The sequence below is a fragment of the Capsicum annuum genome, chromosome 11 (genome assembly GCF_002878395.1).
Source record: "Capsicum annuum cultivar UCD-10X-F1 chromosome 11, UCD10Xv1.1, whole genome shotgun sequence".
Classification (NCBI taxonomy): domain Eukaryota; kingdom Viridiplantae; phylum Streptophyta; class Magnoliopsida; order Solanales; family Solanaceae; genus Capsicum; species Capsicum annuum.
The window spans coordinates 160,644,002-160,661,050 of record NC_061121.1 but is presented as its reverse complement, the minus strand read 5'-3'; positions in this window follow the sequence as shown (position 1 = coordinate 160,661,050).

Sequence of the window (17,049 nt, the reverse complement as noted above, 5' to 3'; positions counted from 1 at the left end):
CACTCGGTGCTAACTTCTACTCCCATCTGAAGAGACTGAACATGATTTAACTGGCTATACATGGATTGAGTAACTGACTTCTGTTGAATGATCGAATAGTACTACTATCTGAGAATTTATTGGGATCATGAGATTTCTGAGATTTCCTTAGTCACATGACTGACTGAGTTTTATAGATCGTGGCTTGACTAATATTATTGTGATAACGTGATATGAATCTAGGCACACAGCAATATTTTTTGGGTACTAGTGCCCCCAGGACTCGATGGAAGGAAACTGACACACATAACTGACATGATCATAAAAATGGAGTCCACAATTCACAATATCATAAGTAAGGGATTTCACACTCAGCATAGTTTTCAACATCTTACGTATGGAAGGGAAATTCAACGTGTATACTTGCATAGCTTCAATATCATGCTTAATTCATATCACAACAACGATGAATATCAATCATGTGAAATTCATGTGAAATCATAAAGCATAGAGCATAGACTTGTCATTTAAGCACTATTAAACGTGGTACATGAATCCTATCACCTTAAGCATTTTATCAAACACTTTGCATGCATTCTTTTAGCTTAGGTGTTTTTTCATGAATTTCTCCATTTTAAACCACATAAATTTCATGGATTTAAACTAACGAACATATATACTTCATGAAAACACCTTTATATATCATCTGAAACTTAAACAACAATCATCAACGTGTACATAGTCATATCACAACAAGACAATCACAATATAATATTTAAAACATGGTTCTTAAGCTCTATGAAGGAAATGGATCCATAGATGAACACTACACATACCTTAGATGGAAGATTCTTTATGATTGATAGAGGAATTTGCTTGAAATTCAATCCCCAATTGAAAACCCTAATGTGTTCTTGAGAGGATTTTGAGAGAAAGAGTATGTTTAGTGAAATAAGGGCTTAATTCCGTGTTTATGGAACATATATAGGGGTGGAAAGATGACCCAAATACCCCTCTAGATGCGTCATTTAATTTCTGTGAAAATTACCCAATTTGGGCCCCCGGCGCAACGCGAAAATATCGCGTTGTCCCTTGTTTGTGACCTAAAAACTCACTACGACATGGTGGAATCGTGGAGAGACTCTGGAAATTGACAAATGTCATTTAGGCTTACGGCGCGATGCGCCACTGACTGAAATGACGTTGCTGAAACTTTAAATCAGCATAACTTCTTCACCGAGTTTCCATTTTAGGCAAATTTGGTATCGACAAAAAGCTTATTAAATTTTATACAATTTGGAGGTATAAACATTCTAAAATAACACCTACAAACCAAGTTATGCTCATTCAAAGGTGACCTATATGCAATCACACATGAAAACTTGGTGGATTAAAAAGTTCTTTGCTTGGCTTACTCTAAGTAACTCTTATGAACATGATTAACATATCATAAGCTCTATTATCATTAGGATAATCATCCTAATTCATGTAATCCAGTATGAATCACAGGATATAAGGTTTCATGTGTAGTAACAACGGTTCATTTTCTAGCTTAGAAATATACGGGGTATTACACTACAGTTGACAGTCCTAAATTTGATAGAACTAACTAAGTTTCGTATTGTCTCTGAGTTGACTGTATCTGACAGTCCTGAAATCTGAAGAACTATCTGAGTTCTATTACTAAGACTGATTGACTATATCTAACAGTCTTGATTCTATAACATGAAACTGTGGGAAGTAGTATCTAACTAACATGCCCCAAAGGTAATATAATAGCTAAGCTGGGGTCCAAGCTATGCCCTAATTAGAAGGGTATCAATACCGTGCCACTGGTAAGGATAACATATGAGTAACCCTTATATAATAGGTAACTCTAGTGAGAACGGTGGGAATCCTCACATAACAGGTTAAGCCACCTCATCTACCCTCATATAGCAGGCTACGATGTCTCAACCAAAGATGGTTACATAGTTCTGAAATGCAATGATTTCTTCTAGGAATCACACCCTCGTAAAACAAGTGATTCATTATTCTTAGGTTCACTCGGTGCTAATTCATACTCCCATCTGAATGAACACTAAACATGATTTACTGAACTGAACTGAACATGGACTGAGTTACTGAATTTTCGTTGCTGGCGAAACACTATTGATATCTGGCAACTGGCTGAGTCATGAGATCATAGAGATTTTTCCTAAATCATAAGACTATATGATGTCTAATAGTTCATAGCTTGACTAAGAGTATCGTGAAAACATGACATGGATTTAGGCACACAGCTAATTTTTGGGTAAAAGTAACCCCAGGACTCAATGGAAGTAAACTGACATGACTTGATATTCTTGAATACATGATAATCACCACAATACGTTTATTGAAGCATTTCATCAAACTTCTAATAGGCATAATCTTGTACATTTATGGGGATTTACATGATATCATACTAGTTAAGCAAATTTCCTTCATGTAGGCATTTTATCAAACATATGGTATGCATAGTACATGTAAACATCATGGTACAGCAATTAAACATCATGGTTTACTTCCAATTTCATCATACAAGGTTTTAGTCATGAGATTTCGTAAATCTTTATCTGTACTAATCAACCCATATGGAATTAATCATCAAATCATGGAATAGAAATCAATTTCTCATTTATCAATATGAAAGAGAACAAACGAATCTTGAACACATGAAGAAAATCCATAACTTGTAGTTAAAAAGAGATTCACTTCCAATTTCATCATACAAGGTTTTAGTCATGAGATTTGAGCGAATTATATATCGATTGAAAGCTTATTCAATTTCCCACATGATATGAAGTGAAAATTATAGAAGTATCACGTGTATAAGAATGAATTCTTATTTCAAAGCAAGTTCTAACATCCTTGAGATGATTTTCAAGCTAAGAAAAAGCACGGGTATTACAATATCTCCCCCTTGAGAACATTCGTCCACGAATGAGACAGACTGAGAGTGGAAACAATGATCTGAACATGAATAACTGGAACATGATCTCATGCCAGACATGACTGAAAAGCTAAACATAACATACTGAACATGTATATCTAATGCATGTGTAACTAATTCATAAATGCATAACTGAAAGTTCTGAAGAACTAAGTTTTCTCACAATGAGAATGCATATTTGATGCATAACTATATAACTGATCTAATACATGAATGTATGACTGGATATGCGGTGGTACTTGATACTATGTTTATCATGGGAACATGAACATGAGGCTGAATACTAAGTTAGTGATGTACACTAATCATGAAACTGAGTAAGCTTAAAGAGAACTGTTACCTTGAGCTTAATCTGAGTCGGGGGGGAAAAGGTGAGGGTACTTGGTATGCATGTCTGCTTCTGTTTCCTAAGTAGCTCCCTCGACGGACTGATTTTGCCAAAGAACTTTAACTAGGGGGACTTCTTTGTTCCTCAATTTACAAGTATGATAGTCTAGGATTTCAACTAGAATCTCTTTATCAGATAGGCTGTTCTGGACATCAATACTCTGAATGTGGACTACGATTGATGGGTCACCTATACACTTCTTAATCAAAGAGATATGAAAGACTGGATGAACTGAGGCTAGATCTGAAGGCAATTCAAGCTCATAAGCTACCTTGCCGTATCGACTGAGAATCTTAAATAGACTGACGTACTGGGGACTGAGCTTTCCCTTCTTGCTGAATCTTTTCACGCCCTTCATGGGAGAGATCTTGAGGTAGACATAGTCACCAATCTCGAACTTGAGATCCTATCTATGAATATTTGTATAAGACTTCTATCGTCTTTGAGCATCCCGGAGTCTTTCTCTAATTAATTTAACTTTCTCTAACGCATCGAATACTAAGTCAGGACCTATGACTGAGGCCTCACTAACTTTGAACCAACCAATCAGAGATATACATGTCCTACCATTAAGAGCTTCGAATGGAGCCATCTAAATACTAGAATGATAGCTATTGTTGTATGCAAATTAGATCAAATGCAAGTTGTCATACCAACTACCCTTGAAATCAATTACGCGTGCCCTTAGCATATCTTCCAAAGTCTGAATAGTCCATTCTACTTGACTATCTATCTGAGAATGAAAGGTTGTACTGAGATAAACTTGGGTACCAAGACCATTTTGGAATGCTTTCCAAAAATGAGGGGTGAACTGGGTACCTCTGTCTGAGATAATAGTCAATGGAATACCGTGCAATCTTACCATCTCCTTAATTTAGAGTTGGTGTAATCCTCGGCTGGATAAGAGGTATGAACTGGAAGGAAAAGAGCTGATTTGGTCATTCTGTCTACAATGACCCACACTGAATCATGCTGACGACGAGTTTGAAGAAAAACTGTCACGAATTCCATGTTTATAACTTCCCACTTCCAAGTAGGAATACTGAACTCCTGCGTAGGACTACTAGGCTTCTGATGTTGTATCTTAAATTGATGACATGTAGAGCACTAAGCCACAAATTCTACAATATCTCTCTTCATTCCACTCCACTAATAGATCTCTCGCAAGTTGCAATACATCTTAGTGGCTCCTGGATGAATAGAGTAACATGCACCATGCACTTCTACAAGAATTCTTTGCCTTATGTCATCTACACCAGGAACACATAGACGACCCTGACAACGGAGGACGTCATCTCCCCCTTGGGAGAAAACCTCTATTTTCTGATTCTGAACTGACTCTTTTAGCTTGACAAGGCTAAGATCCTTATCTTGCTTTCTTTCACCTCTAAAATTAGAGATGATTATGAACTACTCTGAACACATACACCTCCCTCTGAAGATTTGACTAAGCGAACACCTATTTTACCAAGCTGGTTAACTTCTTGAGGTAACTTTTTCTTACTATCCTCAACATAAGAAACACTACCCATAGAGAGTCTACTGAGAGCGTCGGACACTACATTGGCTTTGCCCGGATGATAAAGGACACTCATGTCATAATATTTCAAGAGCTCTAACCACCTTCTCCGATGAAGATTGAGATCTTTTTGAGAAAAGAAATACTGAAGGATCTTATGGTCTGTGAAGATGCCTACATGAACTCCGTAGAGATAATGCCTCCAAATCTTTAAGGCAAAAACTACGGCTGCTAACTCAAGATCATGAGTAGGATAATTCCTCTCATGGGGTTTAAGCTGTCTAGAGGCGTAAGCTATGACCTTACCATGTTGCATGAGGACACAACCTAAACCCACTCTAGATGCATCACAATAAACTACAAAACTGTCTGAACCATTTGGAAGAGCTAGAACTGGAGTTGAGGTAAGTCGAGTCTTCAATTCCTGAAAACTCTTCTCGCATTAATCAGACCACTGAAACATGACTTTCTTTTGAGTCAATCTGGACATACGGGATGCAATAGAAGAAAATCCCTTAAAAAATTATTTGTAATAGCTAGCCAGACCCAAGAAACTCCTGATATCTGATGGAGAGACATGGCGAGGCCAGTTCCTTACAGCTTTGGTCTTTTGAGGATCTACTCTAATGCCATCACTGAAAATAATATGGCTAAGGAATACTACTGATCTTTTCCAAAAATTGCACTTACTGAATATGGTGAATAACTGATAATTTTTGAGAGTGTGAATTACTATCCTGAGATGGTCTGCATGATTACGCTCAGTGCAGGAATAGACCAGAATATCATCTATGATGACTATGATGAACATGTCCAAGTACTGTTTTAACATACAGTTCATCAAGTCCATAAAAATAGCTGGGGAATTTGTATGACCAAAGGACATAACTAAAAATTCAAAGTAACCATACCACATACGGAAAGCTATTTTTGGGATGTCACATTCTCTAACTCTGAGCTAATGATAACCGAATCTGATGTCTATCTTAGAGAAATAATTGGTACCCTGAAGTTGGTCAAATAAGTCATTAATTCTAGGAAGAGGATACTTTTTCTTGACCATGACTTTATTGAGTTGATGGTAATCTATACTTATTCTGAGTTAACCGTCTTTCTTGCGCACGAATAAGACTGGTGTACCCCATGAAGAAATGCTGGGACTGATGAATCCTTTACCTAAGAGATCCTTCAACTTTTCTTTCAGTTCCTTGAGTTCTGCTGGTGTCATTCTATATGGTAGAATAGAGATAGGCTGAGTGTCTAAAAGAAGATCAATACCAAATTCTATTTCCCTTTTGGGATGAATTCCTGGAAGATCTTCGGGAAATACTTCTGAATATTCATTCACTATTGGGACTGATTCAAGATTGGGAGCCTCAGAACTAGAATCTCTAACATGAACTAGATGATAAACGCATCCCTTAGATATCATTTTCCTTGCCCGAAGGTAGGAAACAAGTTGACCCCTGAAAGCGATACACTACCCTTCTACTCTAGGATAGGTTCATTTGGGAACTGAAACTGAACTATTTTGTTTCTGCAGTCGACTATGGCATAGAAGGAATGAAGCCAATCCATACCGAGAATGACATCAAAATCAGTCATCTCTATTTAGACTAGGTCTGCTGAAGTGACTTTCTGAAATATCATAACCGTACAGTTCCTGTATACCCATCAGGCTATGATGGTTTTACCCACTAGGGTAGAGACTAAAAATGGCTTTGCTAGAATTTTGGGACTAATTTTAAAATCAACTGCTATATAAGGAGTAACAAAAGACAAGGAAACTCCTGGATCTAGTAAAGCATAAACATGCACATAAAAGATCTTTAATGTACCAGTAACTATATCAGGAGAACTTTCCTGATCGTGTTGAGTCTGAAAAGCATAGAGATGATTTAGGCATTGCCTGTTAGTAGCACTGGAAGTGGCACCTTGCTGATTCGAGTGATCGAACTGAGCTGAGGAACGATTCAGTTAACCTTGAGGACCTGGATGAGGACAGTCTCTAACTTTATAGTCTAGATTTCCACAACCAAAACAAATGCCACTACGTGCTCTACACACACCCTGATGTTGCTTACCATAAGTCTGGTAAAAAGGATAGGTGCGGGCACTACTAACACTAGACTGGGTCTTAGAGCCTGGCACTCTATCTTTGTTACCCTTTCTAAACTTAGGAGCAGAGCACTAGCTATAGAGGGAGCTAGAACTAATAACTTAGGATAAAACTGAGAACGGTTTCCTCTTTTTGATTTAGGCTAAGCGAAGTTAAAACTACCTATCTTCGCTCTCTTATTCTATTTTTCCCTCTGCTTAATTTTCTGCTCTTCTATCTGCTGAGCATGGGTCATAAGTCTAGCTAAGGTTATGTCACTATTCATCATGGCGGATCTTCACTCATTAACCATGCTGTCGTTCACCCCTGAAGGGATCTTACTCATCTTGGATCTACTGTCCGCAACAACATGAGGGGCATACCTGGATAATTGAGTAAACTTAAAAAAATACTCTTTCACTTTCATGTTGCCCTGCCTGAGGTTGATGAACTCTAGCACCTTAGCTTCTCTAAGCTCTTAAGGAAAGAATCTATCTAAGAATATAGTGACAAACTCTTCCCACTCTATAGGACCTGCATCATCTGATCTTTCAAACTTTTACTATTTGAACCAAGCATGAGTCACATCCTGCAACTGGTATGCAGCTAGCTCAGCACTCTAATAGTAGTCACTCCCATGGTGTCTATAACTTTTTGAACTTGATCTAAGAATTCTTGAGGGTCTTCATCTACCTTAAACACGAGGAAGGTTAGAGGATTCATTTGGGTGAAGTCCCGACTCCTTACTGTAGATGATTTTGCCACTGGGTTGGCCGGAACAACTGTTGGCCATTCATTATGAGAAGCAACTAATTGATCAAGAGTGGTAAATGCGGTCCAGAACTCTACATAAGAAACATGATCTCCTAAAGATTCTTCGGGCTGAGGGGCTGATTGATTTTCATTTCTTCTTTAGGAGGCATGTTCTGTAGAAGAAAGGGAGAAATAGATTAGACTAAGAGACTGACTTGTGATTATGCTCATAGGCACGATATGAATACTGAAAGAAGGGAAACTATTCCTAAACATCCCATAGACTCTTGCACATAAATGTGGTAAGCAACACACTCATGCACAAGACTCTACTAAATATGGCTTTCAGACTTCCTAGGACTCTATTGAACCTTAGGCTATGATACTAAGTTTGTAACAACCCGATTTACTGAATCGAAAGGCTACATGATGCTCATGACCCTGAGGGACCACAAGCTAACCCATGATTGATATATGTACATGTATGCTGCATAACATAACTTAATAATGTGGAAACATGCACTGAAAGGCCATAAGGTTCAATACTGAGCATAACTGAATAATATAACATCTGTGTGGGGTAATAGAATACCCAAAACAAAATAGAAGTCTAAAACATATAGTTTGTATCTAGTCTGTATTTAGTTTGAAAGCCTCTACTGTCTGAAGGATCTGAATAAGGAGTTAATAGGATATGTCCCAAACTAACTCCAACTAATAATCTAATCGATGAGATAATAGAACATTATTATATCCTCGAAGGATTAAGACTCACTTCTACTCTGACTACTGAAACTAGAATCTACTATTGATCTTGAACTCGTGTCTCTGAACCTATGGTGTAACATAAAAAGAAAGAACCATAGCGCAAATGCATCAGTAAATATGTAGTGAGTATATATATGAGGTAGGATAAATGCAAGGGTTCTTATGCTTGCTAATTCTAACTGACTGTCTAACATAAATGGGAGAATGCATACATAATCACGTAACTATAACTGACAACATGATATCATTATTACTAAATCTGAATATTGATAACATGACATGAATGATAACGTGAATGATTTTATCTGAGTATAACTAATAACGTAGGTGACTGTAGTAGATAGTCCTGAATCTGGTGGAACTAGTTGAGTTTCGTACTGTACCTGCATTGATTGTATTTGACAGTCCTGAAATCTAAAGAACTATCTGATTTCTATTACTGAGACTAATTGACTGTATCTAACAGTCCTGATTCTGTAACATGAAATTAAGGGAAGTAGTATCTAACCGACATACCCTAAAGGTGCTATAAAAGCTAAGCTGGGGTCCAATCTATGCCCTGATTGGAAGGGTGTCAATACCGCGCCGCTAGTAAGGACAACATGTGAGTAACCCTCATATAACAGGTAACTCTAGTGAGAATAGTAGGAACCCTCACATAATAGGTTTAGCCACCTCATCTACCCATCATATAGCAGGCTACAATTTCTCAACCTATGCTGGCTACATCATTATGGAACACAAGGATTGCCTCTAGGAATCCCACCCTCGTATAATAGGTAAGTCCCCATCCTTAGGTTAACTCAGTGCTAATTCCTACTCCTATCTGAATGGACACTGAACATGATTTACTGAACTAAATTGAGCATAGACTGAGTTACTAAATTTCCTTGGCTGACGAAATACTACTGATATCTGACAACTGACTAAGTCGTGAGATAATGGAGATTTTTCCTGAGTCATAAGACTATATGAAGTCTAAAAGTTCATAGCTTGACTGAGAGTATCATGAAAACATGACATGGATCTAGGCACACAGCTAATATTTCGTGTACCCCAGGACTCGATGAAAGGAAACTGACATGACTTGATATCATTGATTACATTATAATCACCACAATACGTTTATTGAAGCATTTCATCAACATCTAATAGGCATAAGCTTGTACACTTATGGGGATTTTCATGATATCATGCTAGTTAGGAAAATTTCCTTTATCTAGGCATTTGATCAAACATATGGCATGCATAGTACATGTAAACATCATGGTATAGAAATTAAACATCATGGTTCACATCCAATTTCATCATACAAGGTTTTAGTCATGAGATTTCGTAAATCTTTATCTATACTAATCAACCCAAATGGAATTTATCATCAAATCATGGAATAGAAATCAATTTCTCACTTATCAACATAAAAAAGAACATACAAAGCATGAACACATGAAGAAAATCCATAACTTACAGTTAAAAGGGATTCTTAGACTTCATGGATGAAAGGATCCCATGAATGAACACTATGCATACCGTAGTTCACAATTTTGTGAAGATTGATGGTGAAACCTTCTTGAAATTGGACCTTTTATGAAAACCCTAGCTTGAGTTCTTGAGAGTATTTGAGAAAAACATCAATATTTTGATGAATAAGGGCTAAATCCCATGTTTGGAAGCTTACATGGTGGGGCAAATTAATCCTTTTAACCCTGGACACGTAATTTAATTTTTTGTAAAATTTCCCGAGTTGGGCCCTTGGCGCGATGCAGCGCTATCGCGCGTGTCACTGGAAATGAACAATTGGGAAACTGCACGGTGGTGTGATGCGAAGCTATCGTGTTGCCACCTTGTCTATAACCTGGAAGTTTCGTTCGACGTGCTAATATCGTGGAGCAACACTGGAATTTGACAATTTCCATTTGATCTATCTCTGTGATGCACTGAAGGCTCAGGTCAAACACTATCTCATAAAAAGGGACTTAACTCTTCGCCTGGGTGTTGGATTTGGGAGAATTATATATCGGTGGAAAGCTTATTCAATTTCCCATGTGATAGGAATTGAAAATTATGGAAGTATCATGTGTATAAAAATGAATTCTTATTTCAAATAAAGTTCTAACATCCTTGAGATAATTTTCAAGCTAAGAAAAAGCATGGGTATTACATGGAACCAAACAAAATTGGCAAAATGAATAGACAATTTAAATACAGTGACTTAAAGCGTAACTTGTGGATAGAGAGGTTTAAGGCTCTGAAGACCCTATGGCATGATGCCTACCCACTCTAATCTCAATTACTTGATGAAAAAAATCTTTCACTTTGCAAGTATATTAAAATAAAGTGACTAACACAAGTCTGTGAGAAATCATACTTCAATAATTTTATGGAAGCCAACTAATAAATCATTTCATGGGTTTGGGGGAGGCTAAAGATTAAGAATCATGACATGAGCAACACTATGTTGGAGTTGTAATTTAAATTCGATGACTATAAAACTGTTTAAATTCCACTGTGTAAGGTTTGGTTGTTTAAGTCACATAAATAAGTTGATTTGCATTAATAATAGAGGAATTATAAAACAAATAAGTTAGAAAAAAATCATTAAGAGCAAAAATAGCTTTTTTGCATTAATAATAATAATAATAAAAAAGGATACCCATTGAAACATACTACATCCAACCAAAACTAATACATACTACTAGATAAAACCAAAACAAAGCAAAATACGTATGATTATTAAATAAAACATAACCCTTATTATTATTATTATTATTATTATTATTATCATTATGATTCGAAAATCCATTTGGCGGCAGACCTATAATTCTACGTATCTTCCGAATCAACCTCGCTCTCGTGGTGGCCAACTCTCATCATAATTCATGTACCGTCCTCTGAAGATCCATGACTCTGTTTTAGCAGTTAATAGAAAAATTCCCAAAAGTGAAATCTAAATCAGCTGTGCAATATAAATAACCTAAGTCCTAAGTAAAATTCTTCAATTTCTAAAGAAAGAAAAGAATGGAATAGTTTACAACAAAAGGAATCCACTTTAACACTTGCCATGTTAGAACATGAAAAAAGTAATTAGTTCAAATCACATAGAAGAATTTTTTTCTTAGATTGAGAAGGGGAGTTTATTTGAAAAGGAGTTTTTTCCAGTTGAAGTCGAGTAGATGAGTTGTTTAGTTCAATGTTAATCCCTATTATTGAGAGGATAAGTAAGAGTTGAGTTTAGGCAATGGCAGTACGTGTTTGGCAGTGAAAATGTAAATTTAGTGGATGTGAAGATGGAGTTGGAGATATAGTTGGAGTTGCAATTGTGTTTAACTATGAATATAAATTAGAGTTTTTTTTTTAATTTTTGTGATAAATTAGAATATAAATTTAGTGGACATGAATATAAATTAGAGTAGTTTTAAACTTATCATGGTTAATCACCAACTTGGACTTGTATTTGGAATAAAGTGAAATAAATTATTAACAATTAAAACATTATTTTATGTAGGAAAATCAACAGAGTAAGTATTGATTGATTTTTAATATTTTTTTTCAATTAGGTGGTGTATTATTCATATTTTAGATAATAACATTTAGATGACATAATTTTAATTGTATAAGTAAAGATGTGCTAGAGTGTGTCTCATTCAGATTGTTCGGGAATGCGTGCTAATTAATGAAGAGAAAGTTCACAACACAACAACAAGAAATTAAAACAATATCCATTTGAATTTATTTTAAACTTGATGATTTCTCTACCTAAAAAAATCATGACTTTCAATTAATGTTGAGCTACCCTTATAGCATGCTTACATTGGGTTAATTACAAATAATTATTACCTACACTTAATGATTGCTCATAGAAATGACTGAATGAATGAAGTACTTATATCAGATTTTGAATGTTTTACTTTTCCCTTTACTTTTTTCTTTGCATAATGTAATGAAAAAAATTAAACAATAAGATCTAAATATGATAAACTCAACTACTTCATTAATCTTCAAATAAAAAGAACCATACAGTCATAACAATTCAATATTAATGGAGATAATTTTAATTGATCATACAAATAACTAAAACACATATTCATTCACGAGGGGGGGGGGGGGATGGTAGGGTATGAATGCATACATCAACATCAACACCCAAATGATTAAGTAAACCCCGTATAAGATTGTCTAATGCGAGAATTCGGATAAATCCAATAATTTTTCTTCTAATTCTTCGTGATCTGGTAGAGTTTCAATTCTTTCCTCTAATATTTTTAGGCTCGCACATATCGGATCAACGGCACCCATTTTTAAGCTAACAAGACATCAAATTTGACGATGAGTGATGTGAATTTAAGCCATCAAAGATAAAAAAATTTAGAATAATTAATGTTTGCACATACCTTATGTAAAGCATCTTCAAAAGATGATAAATAATGGACTACCTTTGTTTAAAATGAAAGAAATATCGCCTTTAAATAGCGCAAGCAAATTAAATTTCAATTCAAATTTTGATGACCACTTTCCTCCATTTTACAAAGTTTAGCTTTCACCAAAAAAGTTTGAAAATATCACCATTTCCCTCCATTGACCAATTTTTTTTTTCAATTGAGTATTCCTCTCATTGATATTATTGGGGTTCTGTATATTATTAGTACAGAAAAATAGATAGGTACACAAACCCTAAATTATAGATTGTTAAACTTGTCACTTGTCTAAAAAAGAAAGCCTATGTAAATATTGCCTCTTCTTGAATCTTCTCTAGGCAATGAAATGCATAGTATTTCCTATTTATTCTTTAAATTCGTTATTTATTTACTTAAATATTAACGTGCTTGTAACGAAAAATTAAACAACAAACGAAACAAACTTGCCAATAGAAAAGAAACAACTATGACATAGTAACTACAAAACAACCACTTTATTACTCAATAACTTGTCAAAGAAAACCATATCACAAAAACAAATATACATGGTGGGTTTAGAGTGCCAAGAAACCCATTTTTTTCAAGAGGGAGGTAATGGGGGGAAGGATATCCTAGTCATCTAGAACAGAAGCACAGGCAATTCCCTCACCAACAACTCCAGACCATCCACCTTTTCACGGAGTTGACCTTGCTGGGCCAGTATCACGTTAATCATTGAGACAAAGTTAATGCAAAGAAAGTGTAGATCAACGAGATGGTCTTTTGTCGGCTTCTCAATAAGTGCATTGGTGTACTTTTCACTGATTTTTCCTTTTAGTTCTATAGAAACCAAAAAAGTCAGATGAATGAACAACAGACGATAATAATCCAAAAATAAATATTGAAAAATTAAACATAGTCACATTATGGAAAAAAACTAGAATTTGGAAGATGAACAACGGCTTGCCTTTTTAATTGAAGTCATGTCTTTACAATTCTTTTCAGAAAAATTAAGATTAATTAAAAAAATTGTGATTTCGCAAATGTGTAAAGAAAAGTATTTATACTTGTGCTAAATACAATTAAATAGCTCTTTTTCAAATTTAATGTTATTTATGAAACCTTGCAACCACACGAAGCGGTGGAACTTCACGAAAAAATGGAAACGTATGAAGTAGCGAAAAATTTATATTTTTAAGAGTATTTTTTAGAACCACAAAAATCGAAAAGAATTTTTATTTAGTATTAGTAGACATTTGTCCCTGTAAAGAAATTTTGGGTTTTTTATTTCACTTTACCGAAAAATAGTTGTGTTTTGCAAACAAAAAAAAACTACTTCACTCTAGGGAAAATTATTTCTGAAAAAGTAAAATTAAGTTTTATTTGTTTTCACTTTTGTCACTCCTATTTTGTTTCACAACATTTCAATAACAACTTCAATATATATTCGTAGCTATAAACAATAACTCCAATTTCAAGTGTAAAACTGAAGATTTTTCCTTGCCAAACAAGATCTTAAATTAGGTTTGAGTTTAACAAACAAAGGGGTCATGTTTCTATGCATGTAATGCCTTACACAAATGGACAAATTTTCAAATAATGTCTCATGGTCATCATTATTCTTTTGATTTGGATAGGCAACCATGCCATTATCAAACAATCCTAGAATCTATCAAGCCTAATCAGATAGAGTGAAGCTAACCTTTAAAGTTACTATTCAAAAATTTTCCAAAATCTTTCCCACAATAATCTATTGTGTTCCTAACATCTCGTAGTACCTAGTAGTATCAAGTTTGCAATTAAAAAATGTTTGGTATTTAAGAAGTTCCTCGTAAAATAAAAATAAAATAAAGATTAGCTAAAGTATGAAATCCTTGATGCTTAATCTCTATACCTCTTTGGGCATATTTACAATAATTTCAACAATTATACTAGATTCTAAACATACATGTAGAACTTTTTTACAATAAATGACACACTAAAGATTTAACTCTTTTCATTAGTTTTCACACGGTTTAAAATATATGTCTAGTTCAGCGACAATGTTGTAAAAAAAATTTAAAAGTTATTTAAAAGATTTATTTCAATGATAATTTAATTGAGGAACCAACTCATATTTCATCTACACTATAGATTAACAAATGAATTAATAAAATTTAATTTAAAATTCAAGTATTTGTCATTATTTTTCACCATAAGATTAGTTCAAAGACAATATTATCCCTAAAATATTGGAAAATAATATATTGTGACATTTATACAAGTTGACTATCAATATTGTTAGAAAAAAATCAAAACTTACTTTGTTGTGATAATTCTATTCTATAAATTGAGTGTTACTGTGATGAATTAGCACATCACATGCATAATCTTATTAGGTTCATGCAATAGAAGATAAGGTTAGAACACTTCACTTGTGCATTCATTTTTATATTTTTATTCTTCTTTTTTATTTTTTAGTATTGTTGGGTAATAAATGCAGGTGAAAATGAGTAACCCACCCACTGCCCTACAGAGATCTCATACATCGCTTGCCCTACCTTAATACAAGTATGTTGGTATTAATCCACTTCAATCATTGTATACTCAGGTTCATGAAATGTAGGTGGGGGTGTCTATATTATCGAGTTGCGTAGAGAACTTTGGCAATAAGCAAAAGGTGATATTCAGGCATATTGAAGCTGTTGCTTATTGTATTTAGAGAATGATGTAACTGTAGATACGTGATTTTTGATCCTCCCTAAATTTTAACTTGTCTATCAATATTAAATATTTATATTTATATTTAATCATATATTACTTTTATTTTTATTCTAATTTAAAAAAATTAATTTAAAAATTAAAAATTATAAATTTTAATAAATAAGTTAGTAGTTTAAATAGTATTTTATTATATTTATATTTGTCTATTTATAAATTGTTATTATATTTTATGAAATATAAAATTAATTAATTATTATTATATTAATGTTTTATTATTTCATTTTTTTATTTTTCTATTATCTTATTTATCTATTCATTTACTTCTATATTATTTATCTTTATTTAATATTATTAATTAAATAATACATAATATATAGATTTTAATTTTTAATTTTTAAATTTTCACCCTTCCCTTTATCTGAATTTTAACCGTTCCCTCCCAAAAGTCCTTTTATAAAAGGACTCCCGACTCAGTTAAAAACCAGAGATTCTACTTATATTAACTATCCTACACAGACTCAGAGAGAAACATCAAATAATAAAATAGAGGGAAAAAAAGCAGTAAAAAGAGAGAAAAGAGTATAAGTGAATTCGAATTCCGTTGAAGTTTCCAGTGAGAACGTGTCTGTTTCAAAATTCATTCAATCTATCTACACTGGTTTTTATTTCATATTAAATTAAATTTATGATTTCATGTATTTTTCCTGTAAGATTTGATTATTTATTGGAATTCAGTATCATGAATCATATTGTATACATTGTTAATCAAATATGTTTGTTGTATAAAATAATGAATTAAAAAGTAAATTACAATTTAAATCTTATAAAGTGGATATTTAAAATAACGAAGAAGGATTATAAATATGTTTGTACTGATATACATGTACATGCAGATATATGTACACACTTACTGGAAAACTCATGCATAATACACTACTTATATATATAATTTACACAACACACATTACACACACATGACATACTCTTCCATTGATTTTCTTCCACAATTCTTATACCCCTCAAAGCAAAAGAATCTAATTTTAACAATATCATTCCTTGTCAATTTTATTTATTACTATTTTATTCCACTTTGTTCTCCATCAATACCAACGCATACACAATAATAAAGAAAAATTTAGTAAAAAAAAAAAAGAAAGAAAGAGTAAACTGATTTGGACTAGTTTTCCAATAAGGAGTTCATTGGAAACCATTCCCTCGTTGGAACGCCTCACCCCACACTCTCCTCTCCTTCCGACTACCACTGGTATCACAGGCACTCCCCCTTTTCTCCCTTTTTCCCTCCCAATGGACTACTGCTCTATTCTCTCGAGATCCTATCAGATCTACTGTCGGCGCCTCTCCGCCATTCCTCTATCTCCCTTTCCTGTCACCGACAGTCCAACAGTTAGATCTACTTACGCCAGCGAAACCCCCTTCTTCCCTTTCCCCACCACTACTCACTGGCGACGCCTC